The sequence below is a fragment of the Belonocnema kinseyi genome, chromosome 4 (assembly GCF_010883055.1).
Source record: "Belonocnema kinseyi isolate 2016_QV_RU_SX_M_011 chromosome 4, B_treatae_v1, whole genome shotgun sequence".
Classification (NCBI taxonomy): Eukaryota; Metazoa; Arthropoda; class Insecta; order Hymenoptera; family Cynipidae; genus Belonocnema; species Belonocnema kinseyi.
This window is the reverse complement of record NC_046660.1, coordinates 124293339-124306648: the sequence shown is the minus strand read 5'-3', so window position 1 is coordinate 124306648 and position 13310 is coordinate 124293339. Positions and strand designations below refer to the sequence as shown.

Genomic DNA, 13310 nt, shown 5'->3' with positions numbered 1-13310 from the left:
AAAATTCGAATTGAAACTTTCTTATATTATTTGACGAACTTAATAGTATGCCTAATAGACGTTACCTTTTAGAGGCTAGGTTTCATCCTTATAAAATAAACTTTCACGTATCTTACATTTATTCCATTTGCTACGCATGATCCTGCTGGGAGCGACCGTCATCTAAAACTGACACCAGCTCCCAGCAGAACCGCGGTAAATCAGACCTATGACCATGCCTCATGGCCGTAAGATGGATGGTCACAGGGCACGATGAAGTCACACTGATAGGTCGGCGAAACCCTCGTGAGACAATTACTTTAACCCAATATTTTGGGTATAGTCGTTGCAGCTCTCTTTGAGGTCTTGATGCCTCTCCTCCTTATCATTCTCCTTAGCAGTAATGTTGTAGTCGACCAGAGCCGAGAATTCGATCACAAATATAGTAGTTTGTTTCTCGGAGTCTTGGCAAACGATGTCAGGCCTCGAGTGTGCTACGGAGATCTCTGTCTGAAAATCTTATTTCCAGAAAATTTGGCACTTCTTGTTTTGGACAATTGACTATCCCCCACGGAGCGTAATAAAACCCTCCTAAGGTCGCATTATGTCTGTAGAGATACGTTGTTCCCGCGTGAATAGGACACGTTTACTGGATATTCAGCGTGTACCTGACACGCCCTGCATAGTCCGAGATCCCACTGCGTTCTTTCGAAGGTAAGAACTGATCGTGATAAAAGTTAGTGTAAATGAAAGCTGACACGTAGGCGATTAAGAAACTGCTCGCCTGCCAGTTCCAAGTCGGTCAAAGGTGCGATAAAATTGGACTTTTAGCAGCAAGTTCATTCAATAATCACCTGGTGTGTCTGAACGCAATGAAATCTGTACCATATTGTAGGGGGCAATTAGTGCTTTCAGAAAATGTTCGACTGTCACCCTCCACCGCGATAAGACAAAAACTAAATGAAAGCTGGAAGCCCTCTGTAGACGAAAAACTCATCCTGCCAAGACTCAAGATAACAGAAATATGCCGCAGAGGTATTTCTTTGCCGAATTTATTTGCTTTCGCTGCAATATTGTTGACGGGAGGCTACCGTAAGAAGGGGCTTCATCTTCGTTGGGGGCTAGGGCTGCTACGTGGGTGCTGTGCAGGGGAGAAGGCTTCTAAGGGTTTCGGTTTACGGTGTTTAGTTACGCTGTTTAGTCTAGTCTTGTCTAGTTCGGTGTCCACTTGGCGTAAAAGTTAAAATTAAGTGTTATATTTGTGAGAAAAGTCAATGATTATGGATATCATCGTGTTTGCCACGGAAAAGTGACAGTGATAAAACAAAAGACAGAGATGATTTTGAAGCCTTTTTGCAAGATAATAGTGATGTTCGATTTAGAGATATTTTTTCAACTAAAACTGTCATTATCCCATTTTGGTTGTGAATTAAACGATTTGGTTGAAAATCCATCTGTTTTAATGCAGTATTCAACTATTTTCTTTAATATTTCTCCTTAGTTGAGTTGATCTTTTATTTCAAATTCAAACTTCTTTAGTTGGGATAACAAGTATTACATCTTTTATAGAGAATTCGTATTTTTTGGCTAGAAAATCAACTACTTTGTTTAAATTTGAAACATTTTTAGAAAATTATTTTGTTGAATATTTATCATTTTTTGACATTGCATTGTTTTTTTTTATGAAAATCGTCTTTTTACTTAAAAATTTAGCAATTCGGTAAAAATTTGAACTTTTTTGTTCAAAATGTATATTTTTCATTGACGATCCCACAATTAGGTTAAAATTTACAATAATTTAGTGAAAATTTCACTATTTCATAAGAAATGTCATTTTCTGTTAAAAATTCGTATTTGTGGGTTAAAAATTCAAATATTTTATAGATCATTCGTTGTTTTACCTTGACAATTTCTTTTTCTTTAATACATGTATTTTGTTATAAAATTGTGTTATTTGGTAGAACATTAATATTCTTCAAGGAAAATTGAACTATTTCTGTAAAATTTGATCTTTTTTTTTGTTACAAAATGAGCTACTTATAGCGCATTCGTTTATCCTGCACTGGTGTAGAGTAAGAGCACTCCGATCGCTTCGTCTTACTTCTTCCTTCTCACTCTGACCTGCGTCGGTGCAGATCGGAGTGGACCAGTGCATGATAACCGAATACGCTATTAAATAAAAGTTGAACTATTTAGTTAAGAAATTAATTGTTGTGAATAATCACCTCTTGTTGAAAAATTAGAAATTATAAAAATTAGACTATTGCAATTTGAATTAAATTATTAAAAATTAAAATCAATCGGAAGTACATATTTTAATTCTATTTAAATATATTTATTGCAACTATTTAATTGAAAAATAATGTGTTCAGTTGGAATTTAAACTATTTCACTTTTATGAAATAAATTTTCTTGGTTCAAATATCATCTTTTGGGTAAAAGTTAAACTACATATAAAAAAATTAATTTGTTCGAAAATTTATAATTTTGGTTGAAAATCTATATTTTTGGATTGAAAATTTAACTGCTATGTATAAAAATGGTCTTTTTGGCTTTAAAGTTTAGAATTTTGGTAGAAATTTTGAACCAATATTACCAATAATTGGTCGAAATTTCAAACCATTAATGTTTATAATGCTTATAATTGTGAATAAAACTAAATCCGTTATGTATTATAAAGTGTTTCTGTTATAATTATGTAGCATTACTTCAGGATGAAAAAATTATAAACAATAATGATATCTTTTAATAATTAACTTCAATGTCAGCAATTATCACACTATAACTGAATGGTTAAAAATAAGCATTCCGAGGCCAAATGTCAACTTTCCTTTCAGAATAAAATTTACAAACGTGCCTCGAGTCCCATTAAATAACATTGCTACTGTATTCTCACACAGCATGATGGTATTGTTGAAAAGGATCTACCCATTCACAAGTGTTTGCCGCCTACTGAGGGAATTTGGAGTAATGGATCCTTTTACAGTTTCCAATGAGGCTCAGTCGCCTTCCCCGCCGCACCGCACACACGCAGCAGCCCTCGCCCGCAAAGAAGATGAAGCCTCTTCTTACGGTAGCCTCCCGTCTACAATATTGCAGCGAAAGCAAATAGCCGGGGGTTCTTGAGCAAGTGGAGGGTGTCTGTCGAACATTTTCCGAAGCGACTAATTGCCTCCTACAATGTGGTACAGATTTCATTGCGTTCAGGCGCAGCAGGTGATTATTGAATGAATTTTCCGCTCAAAGTCCAACTTTATTGCAGATTTGACCGACTTGGAACTGGCAGGCGGGCAGTTTCTTAATCGCCTACGTGTCAGATTTCATTTACACTACCTTTTATCACAATCAGTTCTTACCTTCGAAAACACGCAGTGGGATCTCGGACTAGCACCTATCGCTCGGAAATTCTTGGTATAAAATGCTGTCACGGTTTACTAAGTTGGAAATGACACGATCCTTACATGCGAAAATAAAACGATCTGTACTTGAATTAATACCTGATGACCTGAGGAAAGCTTCTTCGACAAGTGCTATTTTTCTACATTTCTATGAAAGTTTCCGTGCATTTTCATGTCGAGTTGCTTTTGGGGAAAATTGTCAAACACTGCTTTTTTTTACTTCGGCTTTTAGAAGTAAAGAATCTAGATGGAGTAATATCTGAGGTTAAAATTCAGGCCAAGAGTCTTCGTGACCGCCTGCTCTGCGGCTTTGTAAAGGGACGCTCTTTTACCAATTATCTCGTGGTTTCTGACCACTTTTAGGGGAGGATCTTTACCATTTCAATCAATGTAAGCTGTACTTAGAACAATTGAGCTGCCGGATCGAATAAGGGCACATACATTTTTTCGGCTCGAGCGGAATGAGTTATCTTAGTTTTCAAAATTTGCTTAGAACATGAACTTTTGGAAATTCAATTACTGTAAGAAATTTCAATTAATTCAGTGAGAAAATATGTTCAGAATCCTTGCTTTTCTCCTGTTAGCGTTCATTTGTGCTAGCGCCCAAAAAATGTATGTGCCCTTATTCGATTCGGCAGCTCGATTCGGTTATGAAGATACTGGAGATTCAGAAATTGGCGTCCGCCTTGACGGCGTGAGATGTATAATCGCGGAAGAGACGAATTGATATGCAAGCTCTTATGCATATGCATGATCTTACGTGTGGCGGCATCAAGGGCCGTAAGCTTGTTTTTCGTCCATTAACCCAGCCCAAATGAGCAAAGTAAAACCGAGACTGATTTTATGTCATGAATGCGGCGCTGAGGCACGCCAAGGTATCTATAGGTCTCTCCAGTGCCAAGATGTCTAATAACACATATCCACAAGCTCAGGGTCCATACGAATCTCTCCTGTATACTCCTTGACGATATTTAGAGCACTCTGAAGTTTAGTTTTGGCCAGAAACATAGATCTTTAGTTCATTCATATAAAATACATGAGTGACTTTATGCTCGCAAGAAACTATTGATTTTCCCTGATCCTCTCTCTTAAGTATTCTCCTTGCATCAGATAAAACCCGTATTTTGTCAACAATATGCTGTTTGAGCAAGTTCTTGGCGATAACTTTCGAACCCTTTTCATGAGTGGTCTACCAAACATTATGTAGTCAATCACAGACTGAACACGGGACGCATTCTGTCTTGCCGATCCAATCTTCTTGTTTAGTTGATGCATGCGTCTTTTGGTTTTTTGATCCATTATCGGTTTTAGCCTTTGATTTAAGTGAGCCAAAGCTCTCGCAGCATCATAAACTAAACAATTGATAGTCCAGAGGTCGGACTCCTCCGAGATATCCTCACGAAGGGAGGCATTCATTTTGGCCAGATCTTGGAGCTTAGAAGGAACCCGCAATTTAATGTTCCTCCTTGTCCTGAATTTACTATCATCTTACAGAAGATGACTGCTTTTCGCCATTAGTCTCATTGTCGCTTCCTCATCTTCGCCTGTGGCTTGTTCAAATAGCGGTTGGTGAAGAGATATATGTGTGTTTGTGTGTGTTTCACCACAGCAGTTATATTGTCTTTAATTGCCGAAATCATTAATAAGCGACTTTACCTAATGTAGTAAAGTTCCCAACGTCCCTACAAAAATTTAGATTTTTTTCGATTAGAAAGTGAAAGATTCCAGACATATGACCACAATTTTAAATACTCCTATTTAAAATTGTTTCGTTTTAAACATTTATGTTTAAATTATGCATTGTAAACGGTGCGTAGTCCGGATTTCAAAGTGTATAGTGCGCAATTAAAAAGTGTATACTGAAAATAAATTTATATTCTAAGAAAAATATCCTCTTTTCTAAATGAATGTTTTCAAAGTATTAAAAATGAACTTGATGGAATTAAATAAAGGTGCAAAGGTTTACACTGTACCGTTTTTCTGCACCACCTCAATGAGATTGGGTAGAAGACCTGTCGCTGAATAAGTAAACAGCCCCCTCCTCCCATCGTCTATTTTAGACTAGTGTTGCAAAATGGCGAATAAACTGTTGGAAAATACGTTCCATGAGGAAGAAATTATATTAGAAAAAAAGGCTGTGTATAGATGTCCAGTGCCGTGAGCTAGGTTGATATGTGGTAGATTATTCTGATTCGTTACACTGCCATAGGCGGAATCTGCCGGAAAGTAGAACCATGGACGGCACCCGACTTGTATATTCAGAATTGTGTATTAAAAAAGAGCTATTTGATGTTTCCGATTTTGTGGACTTATTATATTTCTTATTTTTTTGAGACGTAATAAGACATATTCAATATCTGAATAATTGAATCATACGATTTATTAAATTCACATGCACTTCACTTGAATTCATATAATTTTTGATAAATTTAAGTTAATCTTTGAATTAAATACATTTTTTAATTTAAGGTGTCACATTTTTATTTTTCCATTCCTATTAGAAAAGCCTTGTAATTTTTTTTCGTTCTCATTTTTATAGTGCCAAAGTTTTATTTTTGGAAAGTTTGAATAACATAGGAAATTTTTATAATATACTTGTTAAGTGCTTGAATTCTCTTTTTTGAATAAACTTTCATTTGATGGACTTTTTTCAAATCTATTTTAATATTCCTTTTCCCTGAATAAATAAAAATGATATTCACAGACGATTCGAAGATACATTTGTTCTCCGAAGAATCTTTAATGCTTTATTTTAAAAACAACTCCACAATTTACTTTTTATCCTTAAATATAATTAAAAATGATATAAAAGAAAAAAAAAATATTTTTCGAATCGTCTTCAAGAATTATTTTGCCTTTAAAGTTTCCTACAATAAGTTTCAAAGGCTATTCGAAAATCAGTTTTGTAGACGCACTTATTTTAAGTGTATTTTTCAAGTGTAGGCTCAAGTTGCGCAATTATGTTATTTTGTGAAACTCAAAGGTCTTAAACCCGATAAAAGGATTTAACATAATTGCGCAAATGCATTCTTCTTTCTGACTTTTCCACCTATCCCCGCGTGATCGTGACTATCATGCTGAAATACTCAATATTCCGCGACATATTTGTGTCATTTTTTGAATCTCTTATATTTATTTTTATTTGGCAAGTTGTACACGGGACAACAATTTCCTGTAAAAAGTGTAGAATTAGTCCAAAAATTTTGGACGGGTACCACAATGTTGGACATCTTGAATGACTTTTAATGAAAGATTTCAAACTTTATAATACTAAATACAAACGAGTCTTGTAATTTTCGACAATAGTCTAGGAAAAAGAGTTCTGTATTTACTAGAGTGGTCCAAAAAAAGCAACTTTTAAAATGTTTATGGGCGTCTGGAAATTCGTAAAAACTAGACAAAATCAGAATATACCTATTTTTTGTTATTTTGTAGCCATTTTTCAGCTTTCTAAAATGTTTTTAAATTTGTTGACAAAGTAATGTAAAAGTGAATAAACTGTGAGTCTACTCTAAGGATTCACCTGCCTGCCCTCTGGTCATTAATCCGTTCTTCATTTCTGTTATTATTACGCTTTTCTACCTAGACACCTACATCCTAAACATTTATTGCTCAAGAGGACATTTTCAGGATAGGGAAACGGACGTACACGCGACACGAGTACGAGTCCGGTAAAGTGCAAATTGGGATTGCTAGTGGAGCAAACTATAAAGGTTGGGAGGCCGAAAATTGGCAGAAGTGTTATCCGTGGGTTTAGCGTAGTGAGTGAGGTGCGAATCTTTCGGAAAAATGATAGATGTAGACAGTGGGTCTATGTTCATCGGAAGCTAGAACCAGAGCATATGATTTGGAATTTGGAATACGCTTGGAATGATACCGGAAGGGTTTACGATTAACTCTGATAAGGAACACAAGGGTGCAGCACAAGGTGGTGGAGGTGATGCAAGCACCCAGCTTTTGGGTAACAACAATGAGCATGAAAGTTGTCAAAGTGCACAGACTTTAAAAGAGATGAAAAAAATACCAGGGAGACCAAAGAAGCAGGACCAGAAAAAAGAGGGAAATAGCAAAAGCTCAACAACAGAAAATGACGGAATTTTTATACCTAAAAACAAATAGGACAGTGTGGTGAGGGACTAGAAGGGAAGTTTTCAAAAAAAGGTACAAATTAACGCGATCGCCGACCAAGGAAGAAGAGAGAAGAAAACCAATAGAAAACAAAGTTTTGATGTGTAAAGAAGAAACTGGTAGTCAGGAAAATCAGCCAGAAAATACGAAAGTAGCGGAAACTCCTGATAATTTAGAACGTAACTATGAATGCAAATACAAGTTGATCTGAAGTGCTGGAGGATCTGTGGATACATAAAATTGAACTAAAATCACTAACGAAGTCGACAAGGTAAAAAATACAAAGACAAGTGATAAGAAAGAATTACGAGAAGAGTCTAACCTGGAATCAAAACTAAACGATCTAGAGAGTAACTCTACTCGTGAGGGGTGTGAACATCACAGTTTCGATTACAGAAAACAGAATGACAGCGGATCAAATCACAGGAGTGTAACGCGCACAAAGTAGCAACGTGCATCAACCAAACACTTGACAACGAAACATTCATAAGCCAGGAGACAACGGAAAATCGGCCGAGGAAGGTACAACTGGAAAAACTTACCCAGAGCGAACGGCATTGAGAGCTCGAAGAACGAAAGAACAGAAAAAACTCGATTGTAGTGCGAGGCTTTCGATCCAGAGGCAGAGGATTAGGCAACGAAATCGAAGAAACGCTTTTTGATCTGACTGTAAAGAAAATTAGGATTAAAGATATGAAGTAAATCGCTCGAGGGACTCTCAGCAAACTGGACTCATGTACTCATTTAAAAAAAAACTAATGAAAAAAAATTTCAAACTGAAAAATACATCGATTCGAGTGGAGGATGATCTGAATTGTAGAGAAAGGGAAATTCAAGATTGGATGGAAGAGGAGATGTGAGAAGCCAGAAAAGGGGGAGAATCCGGGAGCTATTCATACATGAACTGGAGAATCGGCGAACGAGAACTTTTATGGAGTGAAGTAAGTGGCCCAGAAGATATATAGTTTTTTCGAGGATCACGAAAAAAGCTTCATTAATGGGGTGGTCTGGAATTTGGCAGGTGGTAAGAAAGTGCTTGAAGTATGGGACTTGTTGTCTTAATTTAATGTAATTGTAATTCTAGAAACATGGGTTGAAAAAGATAACGAACGTATTCTAACTGATAAACTGGATACAAGTTATTCATGGAAAACCAAAGCAGCAGTAAGAGATCAAAAAAAGGGAGGGCCAAAGGAGGATAACTAGTTGGGATTCATAAAAATACAGGTCAAAATGTATCCGTAGAAGAGCGGGAATATGGCCTAATTTTAAGTAATGATGCATTGGGTGAGAAGTACATTAAAACAAACATTTTAAGCATTTACAACAATGTAGGATTAGCAAATGCTCGTAAAGAACTTAGCGCTATATTAGAAACCTTTGAAGCCAAGGGAGAGCGCGTGATCTTACGTGGGGATTGGAATGCAAAGATAGAGCCCCAGGGAGAATGTGAATTGGCTGAGCATGAACACCTAAAAATTATTACAAAAACATAAAATCAAGTTACAAAGTTGTTAATACAGATGCAATGAATTTATTAAAATTTTAGAATTTGGAATGAGAATACTGAATGGAAGAATGAATAGGGATATTGATAAGTGGACTCATGTCGGAGAGGATAATGGTTCGGTGATAGATTGTGTAATTGAATTAAAGGGGGATGGAATAGCGACATCAAAAGGATAAAGGTTATGACGAGAGCAGAATCTGGTCATTTTTCGGTCATATTTCAACTGAATGGAAAGAACCAAAAGAAAAGAGGCATGAAGAAAATTGAATCGCGGAAGAAACGAGAACGAGGTCCATAGGCTTCTTTGAAACGACGAGAAAGGTGAACAATATAGAAAAGCATTGAAAGAACTGCATGGGGGGGGGGGGGGGGGGTGAAATTTTCTCAAGAGAAGATTGGCCAGCCAGATGAGGAAAGGTTTCAAGGAATATAAAAAAGGCGGCCGAAACGACGGGGATATTGAAAACACATACAACTGATGGAGCCAATGGGAAAGGATGGGGTACAAAATCCGAAAAGGACCAAGAATTAAAAGATCAAAAGAAAATGGTTTGGAATCAACTAAAAAAGTATATAAAGATAAAAAAAGATGCCGACGAAAATAAGTGGGAAAAGGAAAAGAAGAAACTAAAAGAACTACGTATTAAAAATAAAAAGGAAAAAAAGATGTACACTGGGAAGAGTTCAGAAGAAGTAAAAGCATTAAAGAATTTTTGAGAGCTATAGGAAATTTTCGACCAAAACGGAAGTGCAGAGGGAAGAAAATCAGTAAAGGACAGTGGAAGAAAATTTTCATGAAGCTACTTTAGGGTGAGCAAGTAGAACAGCGGAAAGATATACAACAAACGACAGAGCAGAAAAGCAACACGACACAAGATTTGGAAGGAAGAGAAACTGCAAATACTGAAGGAAAGGAGATGGAAGATGGGATAGATCTTAATGCCAAAATTTCCGAGGAAGAATTAAAAAAAAGTAATAGAATCTCAAGAAAGGGAAAGCTGCAGGAGAAGACGGACTCGCCATGGACTAATAAATTCTAAATATATAAATAATAAAAATAAAATATATAAATAAATAAATAAATGATTTGTGTGAGACAGGAAAATTAGGCAACAAAAGAGAAATTCTTCAGAGAAAGTCAAGCGTGCTTCAGAAGAAAAAGATCATTTAGGGATCATGTTTGGGTTCTTAACGTGTTAATAAACAAGAATTTAAAAAGAGAAAAGGGCAAATTGTGCACCGCCTTCATAGATCTAAAAAAGGCATTTGACACGGTGGATAGAGAAATTGAGGAAAGTGGACATCCAAGGCAGGATGATGAAAATGATCGAGGAGGTATATGGAACAACCTTGAACGAAGTAATAACAGGAGATGGTATCACGGACTGCGTATTGACGTATATAGGAGTAAGACAGGGATGCCCTTAACCTCCATGTTATTCAATATCTTCATCGAAGACATGGACATAGAATGAGAAAGAAGAAATGTAGAAGGAATGGGCATAGGAGGTGTACACATTTTTCGAATGAATTTGGCAGACGACTTAGCGCTAGTAGCATACGCAACCGAAGGACTGACAGACTTATTGAAAATTACCGAAAAATACGTAAACAAACAATAAATTGGTGGTAAACGTGAATAAGTCTAAGGTGATGGTATTTCAAAAAGAAAGTAAAAGAAAAATTGAAGAAGTTTTGAAAATGAATGGCAAAGAACTGGAAATTATTGATAGCTTAAAATACCTTGTTTTTGGTTTTCTACAGGGGGTACCCAAAAAAACATATTGAAATTGGTTGGTAAAGCCCAAAGAGCAGCCAACGCAGCTGGGGGGGGGGGGGGCTATGAAGCGATCTGGCCTAGGCAAACTGGCAAAAATACTTTACCTGATGGAGGCTAGTAAAAGCAGGATGCCTATATGGAGCAGAGATTTGAGGTTGGGTCAAAAGTGAAGAAATAGAAAGACTACAAGGAAAATATATAAAGATGGCTATGGGCTTAAGTAGAACTACACTTGGTTATTTGTGCATAATCGAATCTGGAAGACAAAGCCTTCAATCGGATCCGAGAAGAGATAAGAGACTTAATCAACGACAATTCTTCTAGTTGGGGAAAGGCCCTCAAAAAGGCATTTAATGAATTCGGAAGTACAGAAACTGTCAAGCTAATATGAAATGGAGATCAGAGGATGATTACTTATTAGTTAATTGTAAGCATACAAAATAGATAAATAGTTTGAAAATGCGTTATAAAGTAAGTTTTAGGACATAATTTATATGCAAAAATACAACTCGGAATGTAAAAATTGTAAAAACTCGCAAGAGTGTACACGAGGAGAAATAAGTTATTATTGTATTATTTGAGAGTTAAAGTCTCATTGTGCTGCTGCCACTGTCGTTAGGGTCAGTTTGTATTTTTCATTTTTCAAAGCACTTTTTTATGGTGAATCTTTGACCATATTACTTGTTATTTTCCAGAATCGTTCTGAGAAATTTAAAGTACACTCTGTACAAATTTCATTTCATCCAAACTTAACCAAAGCATGCAGCAAATACTGACATTTTGGTAGCATTCTCCTTGTTTTAAAATTGTTATACAATATTTCGGAAATATGAAAAGTTGACAAAATCTGTTTTGAAATCTCGGAGAACGAATAATTCCAAGATTGAATAAATTTTTAATAACTTTTTATACAAATTTGAACTTGAAAAATAAATGGTATTTTTACGTGTTAAACTCCATAAGAGGAACAACTACTTTTAACCAGCTGAAAAATGACTCTACAACAATAAAAGAAAATACATATTTTGATTTTGCCTTGGCCATACGAATTTCCAGTTGCCCATGAATATTTAAACAGTCATTTTTTTTGGATCACTCTAGTATTTACTATACACAATTTAAGGAAGAATTTAAATTCAGTCCACGACGAATTATAGAAAGATTGTGAATATTATCAATTCGGTTTGAAAGAGAATTGGTTAAAGTGCCTAAAGTGAAAAATAACCCACTGGTATTACATAAAGTCCTAGACAGTCTGGGAAAATATATCTGCACCTCGATGTCCGCAGTCGAACTTCACTCGGTAATACGAAATAAAGAAGACTGAAACCTAGCTCACAGGCTTGGACAGAAAATTCTGGTTTAATTGTACGTGTAGAAACTGCGAAAATCCTTGAAATCTTAAAAATCTCTTATAATCCTGTAAAATCTGAGTAAATCTCTTAAAATATTTAAAAAATAGTTAAAATCCTTGAAATTCCGTGAAATATTGCAAAATTTTACGAGATCCTAAATAAGAACTAATTAATCCCAACTAGATAAGAAGATTAATGTTCTGCCAAAAAAAGACGATTTTTCCAGAAGATACATTAATTTTCAATAAAATTGTTGAATTTTGAAGCCAATAAGACTAATCATCTATAGAACAGTTGAATTTTCAACCAAAAATATGTTGAACAAAAATGTGGAATTTTCACCTCAAAAATATGATTTTTAATAAAAAAGGTTATTTTCTGCCAAATATTTTAATATTTTAAAAAACATTTTACTTTTTTAAATTTAAATTTTAAGAGTAAGAAAAAGACCAATATAAATGCAATATCTTCTTTTATAATTAACAAAATTCATTTTTGTGCTACATTTACAATTCATTTTTATATGTATATTTCAAGTTATTTTAGAGAAAAAAATGGTATCTTACCCATATTATTAATCTTCCAGCACTTATAAAACTCACAAAAGTAAATGTGTATTGAACTTTTGACACGAATATACATAATTAAATTTAAAGTAAATTCACATTAAATTGAATATTCTTAACATTAAAAATAATAAAATGAGGTAGTTATAACATTCGAATGAAACATGTAAAAAAAAAATTGGGGGTTGAAGAAAATGAAAAGTCACTTGGGGCACCACCAATTTTTGGCCTGGCACTGGTCGTTTCTCACAAGCGGTGAGAATTTTGCTGGTTAGTATGTAAGTATCATTTCGACCAAAATAACCAGCGTGTGATATTGTGCGTGAAGAAATTGCGTTGTATTAGTTCAGATTGTACTTTTTTGGAATAGGATAAGAGCACTAATTCTTGGCACCGTAGCCCAATTATTGGCATGCTGAAAACCGAAGTGAATTTATTTAATTTTAAATAAATATCCGATAGCACTGTATAATTTATACATGCATTTTATGTAAAAATGGTAGAAGAATTAAATTAATTGTGGCAAAAGATGTTAAAAAAATGTATTATCTAAGAAATTAGAGAAGGGTGCCAATAAATGGGGGAAGGCGGGGG

At 35.2% G+C, this 13310-nt stretch overlaps 1 protein-coding gene across 1 annotated transcript in view; it reads left to right on the top strand.

Annotated features, from left to right (window-relative positions):
* Positions 1-13310, top strand: part of LOC117170544 (ER lumen protein-retaining receptor) — a 29100-nt gene that overhangs the window by 14878 nt on the left and 912 nt on the right. The gene's annotated exons all lie outside the window — the stretch shown is intronic.